The sequence below is a fragment of the Podarcis pityusensis genome (genome assembly GCF_964106645.2).
Source record: "Podarcis pityusensis genome assembly, chromosome: 13".
NCBI classification, from domain to species: Eukaryota; Metazoa; Chordata; class Lepidosauria; order Squamata; family Lacertidae; genus Podarcis; species Podarcis pityusensis.
In genome coordinates this window covers 26443485-26454764 of record NC_138038.1, presented here as the reverse complement: position 1 = coordinate 26454764, position 11280 = coordinate 26443485, and positions in this window count along the sequence as shown.

Genomic DNA, 11280 nt, shown 5'->3' with positions numbered 1-11280 from the left:
GGGGCTTTCCCACACACTGCCTTGATACCTTTACTTTAGGCTTTGCCACTCAAGACTCAGAATAACAATAACAATAACAATAACAATAATAATACCCTGCCCATCTGGCTGGGTTCCCCAGCCACTCTGGGCGGCTCCCAACAGAATATTAAAAACACGATAAAATATCAAACATACTCAGGGTGATGAACAATAATATCTCCATATTTTTCCAGGGCGTTTTCTCTTGCCTATGGCAGGGCCAGAGGCTGAGATAATAGAAAGATATCTTTGAGACTCTTTCTTCCCTTTATGAGCTGAACTTTAGTTAGCTATGAGGCTTTCCATGGAGTATAATAAATTACGTATATGACACAGAGGACTCGCAAACTCGTTTTAGCTGAATTCACTTCAGATTTCTTCAGCGCTGAGTGTACAAACTTCTGGTCATAAGGCTGAGGGTGTGGAGAGGCTCCTTCTGCAGTTCTGCTGCACACGCACCAGAATGTGGAATTTCAGCCTACAATGGAGCACATTGAGAGTCTAGACTTGCCGTCCACATGTTTGCTTTTAAAAAATTATTTATAGGTCTTAGTGTGGTTTAAAAAGGGGCAGGCTGTTGTTCCCACTCTGATGCACTGTACAAACTATCCCACCCCACCCACCAATTATTAGCAGACAGGAGTAGCTGGATATATTCAGCAAAATATGCTAATAAAGGCCAATTAGCTTAATCTGCATGATTTATACAGCTCACAGGTTTGGGTGTTTGGCACAGAAACTGAGTTACCCTGATGCTCTGTGTTTTTGGGGCCGAGGCTGTTGAGATTTTTTTAGTTTTGCCTGAAGTTGTTCAACTTTTTTTCCCTCCCAAAAATCTTCCCCCCCCCCAAAAAAAGAGGGAATTTTAAAAGCTATTTTTAAGGAAAATCACTAAAATCTAGACTTCCGACATGGGTCGCCATATGTCTGGATTTTCCCAGATATTGAACTGATTTCCACCCGGAAACTGTTTCTGACTGCCATATTCCGACTATGTATGGGAAATTCAGGATGTATGGCAACCCTACTCTGTGTGAAAGAGGAGGGCAGGGCAGGAGGTTGTTAGAAGTGGGTTTAATGTACACAACATAGGCATAAAAATGGGGGGGTAACCCCCCGGATGAAGCATAAGCCCCAGGTTCCCAGCTTTCACTTTGAAAAGCGAGTAAAGTGGTACCTCGGGTTACAAACACTTCGGGTTACAGACTCCACTAACCCAGAAGTAGTACCTCATGTTAAGAACTTTACCTCAGGATGAGAACAGAAATCGTGTGGCAGCCGCGGGAGGCCCCATTAGCCAAAGTAGTACTTCAGGTTAAGAACGAACCTACAGAACGAATTAAGTTCATAACCAGAGGTACCACTCTGTACATGTTAAGCAGTTGTAGAACCAGAGATGCAAGGCAAAAGGTGTAGGCAGGTATCCCTCTCTTTTGTTTTGAGAGAAGCTTGCCTGTTCCCACCTTTCATTTATGTATGTTTGCTCATATATCCAGGATTTGTCCGTCAGAAATAGCATCTGGGTGGAATTTCCAAAAATCACGGAAAATCATGGCAACCCATGTTGGAAGTGTGGATATTATTTTTATTTCTGGAAGTGTTGATTTTGATTTTCCTTAAAAATAGCTCAAAAGCTTCATTTTTATTTTATTTTATTTTATTGAGATTTTGCAAAAAGAAAAAGAAAGAAAGCTTAACTTAGACAAGTTTGGATTTTCACTTTTTGAAATATGGCAACCTCATGAGAAGAGAAGATTCCCTGGGAAGCTGGGAAAGATTGAGGGCACAAGGAGAAGGGAATGACAGAGGACGAGATGGTTGGGCGGTGTTATAGAAGCTACTAACATGAGTTTGACCAAACTGCGGGAGGCAGTGGATGACAGGAGTGCCTGGCATGCTCTGATCCATGGGGTCACGAAGAGTCCAACACAACTAAACAACAACAACAGCCCTAGAGTATTTGCTTTCTCTACCACACCTGCAAAAATAATAATCCTGTGGATGTCCATGGCAAACTACATACATAAATGTTGCCCACTGGCCATGCCTGCCTATGAAATGTTTTTTTCTGCCCTTTCTACAAGAAGGGTTGTTTTCTCTCCTCCTCCTTTTCCCTGTCCATTTTTGTGTGTGCTTCCAGGCCACCTGTTCTCCTTTCATCACCCTCTTCTCTCCAATCTCTCTGTGTACAACCTGTCCCTGATATACAAGCCGCCCGGAGCCTGGTGACAGGGATTGCTGCTGTCCCTGCCGCTAATCCCCCTGGCTCCTGTTTCTAAATAGCAGAGTCTCCGTTTGCGGGAAACAAAAGGCCCGGCTGAGGAAATTTCTCCCTTTCTTCTCCTTCCCCACAATATCCCAAGCATGCGATGGACCCAGGATGGCCTTTATCCTGGAGTCTGGATCGCAGGTTTCAAGCATCCAGCCTAGAGGTTGGCAAGAAATATTGGAAACTACTCTACTTGTCCCTCTTAGCAGAGACATGCAAACACATATATCTCTTCCTGTCACTATCCTTTCTGACAGCTGAGAACTGCTAGGTAATTAATGAGTCTTCTTCTCTCTCCCCCCCCCCCCCAAACCTCCAGCTCATTTAACAACTTTCCCTGTGATGATTTTGTTCTTCCTTGTCAAGGTTTCTGTGGTTTTACACCTTTCGCAGGAATCTCGGGCCTCTTGGAAGGGATTTTCCTGCCTGTGTGCACAGATGCCCACGTTAACTGTTGCACCCTGGTTTTGAATTGAAGAGATTGAAAACAGAATCACTGAACTGTCAAGTTGCAAGGGGTACCACGAGGGTCACCTAGTCCAACCCCCTGCAAAAGCAGAAATTTTTCTGCCAACATGGGGCTCAAACCCACCACTCTGAGCTTAAGAATCTCATCCTCTACCAACTGAGCTATCCAGGGTCAAGTCACATAATACCTTTATATGAATACGTTGGTGCAGCCACTTTTGGAATATCATCTACCCATATCATAGAGCTAGATAGTACAGTGGTACCTCGCAAGACGAATGCAAGACGAAAAACTCGCAAGATGAAAGAGTTTTTGGTTTTTTGAGTTGCTTTGCGAGACGAATTTCCCTATGGGCTTGCTTCGCAAAACGGAAACGTCTTGCAAGTTTGTTTCCTTTTTTTAAAACCGTTACAGTAATACAGGGTGCATTGCTTGAAGAGGTGCAGTTGCGACTTGACTTCGAGGAGCAACTCATAGCACGCAGTGTGGTAGCCTTTTTTGAGGTTTTTGAAGACTTTTTTGAAAAAATTGAAACCGTGCTTTGCAAGACGAAAAAACTCGCAAGACGAAAAAACTCGCAGAACGAATTAATTTCGTCTTGCGAGGCACCACTGTATGCTTTTTAAAAGAACACAACACAACTGTGTAATGTTCAACTAAACCTGCAATCCAACATACCACCTCAGAGAAAGTCTCATTGGCCTCAGAGGGACTTACTTCTGAGCAGATTTGCATAGGATCACGCTGTAAAATGATGAAGGGCTTGGAGTATCTTAGAGCATCCTGCGGGGAGCTAGATGGAAACTCAGTCCGATTTGGTAGGGCGCAGTCGGAAGGGATGGCAACGTGCTCTCCTTTGACCCCCCCCCCCCACAAAAAGGCAAGTGGGGAGGGCTAAAACCTCTCTTTCCTGCTGGCCCATTGCCTTCTGAGGCACAGCTGGTGATCCTTTGCATGTGGAACTCCTTGCCCCAAGACTTCTCTGTGTTCTACCAACAAATAAAAGCTTTCTTTTCCCAGTGGCTTTTGGTTCTGCTGCGGCTCAGTTTAATTTAATTTAATTTGTCAGCCTGGGTTTATTGTTTTCTTGCTCTGTGCTGCATTTGTGTTTTTACCAATGGATTGCTGTTTTTTGGTATGCCTTTTATATTTTATAAGCCGCCTTGAGCAACTCTTTTTTTGTAGTGGGGAAAGCAAGGTATAAATCTTTGTGTAAATAACAAAATGGCAATAAGCGTGTGTTTTTTGTTTGTTTTTCCCAACTGCCTAAGCCTTAACAGTCTCACTCCCTTCTTGGCCCTGAGCAAAGGTCAGCATATTATGATCCTCACTATGGGAAAACAAATAGCTACTCCTCTGTTTTTTTGGCTAGGGGCCTTGTAGGAACAGCAAGCCAAGTTATAGTCCCCCTGGGACACAAGTGTGCTGGTAAGCCTCACATTGATGCTTCACTCAACCCAGTCTACAGCTGCCTCCCCCTCCCCCTTGCACGTTGGGTCTGTTCAACGTGAGCCGCTCTGTATGCTATCTGCAATGGGCAAGCAATGTTTTTCCCAAATGGATGGGGAAGGAAAAGCAGATGCAGCCTCAGTTTCTGTTTGGCCTGGAGAGTTTGTGGGTTTGTCTATGAAGATCTGTCAGCCCCCCTACTGCCAGACCATCCTGAACTCTCCCAAATTGTCTGATCTCAGAAGCAAAGCAAGGACCTCTCTGCTTAGTACAGTGGCACCTCGGGTTACAGATGCTTCAGGTTACAGACACTTCAGGTTACAGACTCTGCTAACCCAGAAATAGTACCTCGGGTTAAGAACTTTGCTTCAGGATGAGAACAGAAATCATGCGGCAGCAGCGTAGTGGCAGCAGGAGGCCTCATTAGCTAAAGTGGTGCTTCAGGTTAAGAACAGTTTCAGGTTAAGAACGGACCTCCGGAACAAATTAAGTTCTTAACCCGAGGTACCACTGTACTTGGATGGGAGAAGGTCTGTCAGCCAGTACTGTTGAGAGAGAATAGGTCTGCTCTGCTTTATTTATCTTATTGCTATTATTATTAAAAGTGGAAGTCTGATATTTTGCTATCCTGTACAGATCTACATAAATAACATCATTATTATTATTGCTATATTTTCTATACTGCCTTTCATCTGAGGATCACAGGGCAGTTTACAATTTAAAAACACAAAAATACATACCATAGATTACCCATTTCATACCACCTTTTCTGTGCTGTTGCCCCGATTGTGGAATGCTCTCCCCAAAAAGATTCACCTGGCACCATCTTTACATTTCTTACAGCACCGGGCAAAAACATTCCTCTTTACCCAGGCCTATGGCTATTAAATAACCTATGGCCTCTAACAGTGTGGGGGAAAGGACTGTTATGATGGTGATTATTTCATTATTAGGCTGTCCGTCAGTATGCTTTTTACTATGTTATTATCTTTGATGTTCTGTAATGTGTTTTTAATGTTGTATACCACCTCAGGATCTTTTGATAAAGGACGTTATATAAATCAAACAAGTAAAAAATAATAACAACAACAACAAAAAATGCCCCTGCTCGCTTTGCTCACCACCTGCCCCATCTCTGCCAAAGCCACCCTTATCCTTATCCTTTACATCTCGCCAAACTTCTGCTTGCAGACTTGGGCCACCTGTTTTCCTCCTCACTGGCCTCCAGTTCCCTCCTTTCCTCTGATGCTGTTGCAATGGCCCAGCAGAGCCCAGTTTTTCACCACGCTGCAGTTCACAGCAGCACCTGCTGGCGGCCACACAGACTGCAGCATGACGACATCCTTAGGAAAATATGTAATGGGAAAGAAAAGCACTTCATAACCTCAATACTTTTAAAATGGAAGCAGTGTACCAGAATGCAACATAAAAACTGGCATCTGGTTGGCCACTGTGAGAATAGGACTACTGTTCTGGACTACAAGGGCCATGGGCCTGATTCTGCATTGGTTTTAAAAGCTGTATGTGGTGTTGTTGTTAAAGATACCCTCCCCTTCCCAATCCCTGTAGTTCTCCTGTAACATTGTCCTCATACTTTACATACTTTACAAAATGAGCTTCACCACCTGCAGCATAGCAGGCCGTCTAAAACATGGCATAGTAGGCTGACAAATGCATGGCACCCAGGAGCAGAGCAATACCTTTATGCCCATTCCTAATCCTGCTTTTACTGGGGCATGGCAAATGTGCATCCCCCTTAGAGGAGAACGTATTTAATCCCACCCCACCAATTTCCTCTCGCAAATTCCTCTGAGAGTATTCTCTCCCAAAGTTGGGAGAGGAGGTGAGTTAATGGGCAGTGGGAGGCAGGGAGAGTTATGCAGTGTCTCACACACACACACACACACACACACACACACACACACACCAGCCTCCTGCAGCTGTTCCCATGGTATGGGCTGAAGGCACAGAAGGTTGCCACCTTGCTGAAGCTAAGCAGATCTGTGCCTTGGATGGGTGTTTGCCTGAGAACTACATGCCTGGAAAAACACACTGATGCCACTTTGGGTTCTATAAAAGAAGAAAACTAGAATATAAATGTATAGTGTTAAAAAGTTATCCACCCTATCTCCCCACATTACTGGTGCAAGACAACCATGAGTTTTGGCAGCACTGGCTGCCATTTTTTTCCTATTAAACCATCATTAAATGTGGGATTGACTGTACCCTTGCACCACCCGTCTTATCTTAACTAGGGGGACATTACTGGGATTTCAAAGGTGGAATTGAAGTCTGGGAGGAATCTCCCAAAAGTGGCACTTTGTCCTGGATCTTAGGCAAGTCAACTTTGGGGGGTCCTGGTTTTTACTTTTTGAAATACAGCAACCCTATCTTAGCTGAATATCTTATTCATAGTTAATATTCCCCATACCTAATACAGTGGTACCATGGGTTAAGAACTTAATTCGTTCCGGAGGTCCGTTCTTAACCTGAAACTGTTCTTAACCTGAAGCACCACTTTAGCTAATGGGGCCTCCTGCTGCCGCTGCACTACCGCTGCACGATTTCTGTTCTCATCCTGAAGCAAAGTTCTTAACCTGAGGTAATATTTCTGAGTTAGCGGAGTCGGTAACCTGAAGTGTATGTAACCTGAAGCGTATGTAACCTGAGGTACCACTGTAAACGAGAAGGATGCAGGTGGCGCTGTGGTCTAAACCACTGAGACTTGGGCTTGCCGATCAAAAGGTCAGCTGTTCGAATCCCCGCGACGGGGTCAGCTCCCTTTGCTCGGTCCCAGCTCCTGCCAACCTAGCAATTCAAAAGCACATCAAAGTGCAAGTAGATAAATAGGTACCGCTCCTGTGGGAAAGTAAACAGAGTTCCCGTGTGCTGCTCCCGTGTGCTGTTCCGTTGCGCCAGAAGCGGCTTAGTCATGCTGGCCACATGTCCTGGAAAAACTGTCTGCGGAGCGGACAAATGGCTGCTCCCTCAGCCTGTAAAGCGAGAGGAGCGCCGCAACCCCAGAGTCGTTCGCGACTGGACTTAACTGTCAGAGGTCCCTTTACCTTTTAATAAATGAGATCCTTGGACAAGAGGGTGATACATGTTAGTTCATTTTGCTGCAGTTTGTAACTTTCTTCCCCCGCAACCCTTTGGGTTGATGAGGGAAAATAGGCTGCAACCTGCAGGCTGAGTTTCAGAGAAATCAGCAGGACTGCTTCACCCAGACCAGAAGTCTCCTGTTTCCTCTGCCATCCACACCACTTTCCACCTGCTGGATGCTCTGACCTTTGGTCACGTTGGAGAGGTTTGTGCTGTTATGTTAGGAAGTGGTCCCACGTGGAGGGGAATGCTTTAAAAAGAAAATGGGGGGGGGGGAGAGGAACAGCACACAGAGCAGGCAGTTACCACCTAGAAGGTTGTGCGCTTGGTTGTGTATGTGCTAATCTGCCAGGATTATCTTTTTATGGTTTATTTCATGGCCTTTGGAGACAACCGCTCTCGCTCTCCCGACTCACCTGCCACCCAAATAAACAAAATACAGTTTGCCTCTCCATCCAGAAAAGGACACACTGATAGTCCCCTGCCAAGTCCTTATTCTATTTTTAAAGCACAAACCCATTTAAAGACCAAGGCGAGAGAGAGAGAGAGAGAGAAGGGAGCATCTTTCCAAATACAGAAGTGCAAGAATGCTTTTAAATCAGGGGAAGCTGATAAGAATGTGTGCTTGGGAGAAGGGAAGGCTCTGCTCCAGTTATTAGAGGTCAACAGTTAATGGGGTGGTTGGTGGTGGAGGAGGGGGGCAAACCCTGATAAGGTGTATTATTGATTAGTGACCAACATGTCTGTCATGATGGCCTGTATGTATGAAAAGGTTATTTGTTTATTTTTGAGGGGGGGGGATAAACAAACTGCCTCAACTGCTCCATTTCAGACCACAGGTGTGTGCTCTCATCTGCACGTCCTCTTTCAAAGGCAAGATTCCCAGTTTGTATTTTTCAAAACAATACCACCAGACCCTCCATGTGTCCCTTTTTTCCAGGGATAGTCCCAGATTTACAGAAGCTGTTCCAGTTTCTGATATGATCCCAGAATGCACCGCTTTTCCTTAGGATGTCCCTATTTTCACCGGATAAATATTGGAGGGTATGGAGTTATGCAACCCCCGAGCCAAGGAGATAAGTGACTATACAACCTTCAGGAGACATCTGAAGGCAGCCCTGTATACAGATTTATCTTTTTTAGTGTTTAATGTTTTATTCTGTTTTTATATATGTTGGAAGCTGTCCAGAGTGGCTGGGGTGGGGTATTATTATTATTATTATTATTATTATTATTATTATTATACAGGACATCCCTACTTTCATCAGAGGAAAGTTGGACGGTATGCAACACACAAACCGAAACGCAGCAGTCTTCTGAAATTCACACTTCTCTGAATTTTGCAATGCAGCTTTCCAGCTAAGAAAAATGTACCAAGAACACACACACACAAGCTGGGATAAAGTGTGCATATAAATGCATATGATAGTGAAAAGAACATACAAACTTCGTTGTACGAAGGGGAATTGCTTGACAATACTGTGTACGTTAGGCAAATTTGCGTGCAAAGCTGTGCGTACCAGGGGAAATTCTCATTAAAATGCTAATGAATTTTCACGAGGTCTTTTTAAAACATTGCTAACGGGTGTGGAAAATGGTATTTAAGACTGGGAAAACTGGAAAAGGAAACGCTACTTGCTGCTCTCTGTTCCTTTTTTGCAGCTGTAGGAGCTCGGTGGTCTTCAGCCCTTTCAGACGCTGTTGCTGCTGTTGGGTTTCACCTTAGACCAGACCGTGGCACAGCAGTGGGTCCTGACCCCCCAGTGTCCTAGCTGACAGCATCTCTTTTGCTCTAACCCTTCAGCAGTGCCCCCCTCCCCCATATATATAAATAGTATTCAGGAATCCTGGCTCTGAGCCTGCCGAATCACACTGTCTTCCCAGTAGAATTGCTAGAAGGATTTGGCAGCCTTGTTGGTTTTGGGTTATATAAGTCCCTCCCGGCCCACTCCATACCTTGTACCATTGCCAAATGCCCTGGCCCTGCTCTGGCATCACGAACCTGGCCCAAAGGCTTGGATTAGCTGTCCCATCCCTTCCTCCTCCCACCACAGGGTCTCGCCCACATCCCCAAGGGGCCAGATCACTAGGCCTGCCCCGTTATGCCCGTCATCCTAGTGACCTTGGGCTCCTCACGGGCAGAGACATGTGAAGGCTGGGCTGCAAAGGGTAGCCCGAGCCTGTACATATCAGGCTATCTTTGGGGTCAGTCGCCAAGGTCTGCCCTAACTTTGGTTACTGTTTGTAAGAGACAGTTTGGTTTCAGAGATTGCTAGGGAAGGGGGGAGCTTGTGCATGGAGTGGGATGGTTATTATCTGAGTACAAGTGGGACCAGCAACAAAACGTTGCGCTGTGTTCCTCTTCAGTGTTCCAGCCAGCCAGCCAGCCAGCCAGCCAGCCATGCCCTCTTCCAGGATACCATTCCCTCCTGTCTTCCCCACTTTTGTATCCCAAGTTGGTAGCCATTACATGTCCCTTAGTATGCTCAGGTCCTATTGCACTGTGGAGTGTTCCTCTTCAGTGTTCCAGCCAGCCAGCCATGCCCTCTTCTAGGATACCATTCCATTCCCTCTGCCCCATTTGCGTGTCCCAAGTTAGGAGCCATTACATGTCCCTGAGTATGCTCAGGTCCTATTGCACTCTGGAGTGTTCCTCTTCAGTGTTCCAGCCAGCCAGCCAGCCAGCCATGCCCTCTTCTAGGATACCATTCCATTCCCTCTGCCCCATTTGTGTGTCCCAAGTTAGGAGCCATTACACGTCCCTGACTATGCTCAGGTCCTGTTTGTGTGCTTCCCTCAGGCTGTTGCTACACAGGTTGCTGGACAAGATGAGCCACTGAGATGACCCCACTACTCTTATGACAAATGTGGCACTGCCCAACCAACTTTGGTCTGCCCTCAGCTAGCCCCCACCTGCCTGCCTCTTACTCACAACACGCCCAGAGGGTGGCCTTCCTTGCCTGCCAGTACCGTCCTCCTTAGTCTCAGAGTTGCCGTTGCAGAACTCAGCAGGGGGACAAAACTAAAATGAGTTGGCTCTGGCTCTGCCTACTGCTCAACTGCCCCAGTGCTCCCCCCCCCCGAGGGTACTCAGGGGTTATGTAGTATTGGCACCTCCTCCCCCCCCCATGTTAAAATTGTGGCACTTAGTGTAAGAACTTCATGGTGAGTACAGGCACCTGTTTTTCTTTTAAAAAGGCACTAGCACGGCCTACCATTCTTGTTGGGCACCAGGCACCGCTGCCTCGAGTTCTTTGGCCATGTGAAAATTACAGGAGCAAGGCTGCTTGCTGCATTCCTGCAGTGTGTGTGTGTGTGTGTAGGGGCTGCTATTTGCACCGTGCAAAACAATTAGAGCCCCAACAGAATTCTGGGATATGTTTACACATGTGACAAACCCGAATGTGATCCACCCTTCCGAAGGAGATAAACACATTCCGCGCTGCTCACGCCATTCCTTAAGAGCACAATGCCAAGCCATGGTCTTGTCAGACAGCAACCCCTACAAAGGTATCTCATGCTGTTGGGCTGAATTTCTAGAGGCGTAGCTGCCTTGGCAGCAGAAGCAACAAAGAGGTCTGCAGCCTAAGGAAAACAAAAACAAATATAGGACGAAGCTGCCTTATACCAAGTCAGGCCATTGGTCTGTGCTGTGTTATTAAAAAAAAAATTAAGGGACACACATTCCACAGCAAACCATTCCTTCATCCTTCAAAATTAGGAAATATTCTCTGAAGAAATAGACACTTTATTTTAGTACATAGGTCAATACCAATGTCATCTTGGCTCTCTTGGTAACCCCAAATATTTCCCCTGAAGTAAAAGGAAATATCCTGGGAAAACCTTTTCTTTTCACCTACAAATCCATCAAATCCTGTGTATGAATAGGAGAGGTCTATGACAATGGTTTCAGAAACTAGGGCATTTACCATTTCAAAAGAATGGTCCAGTCTGGCCCGGGTAATGCATT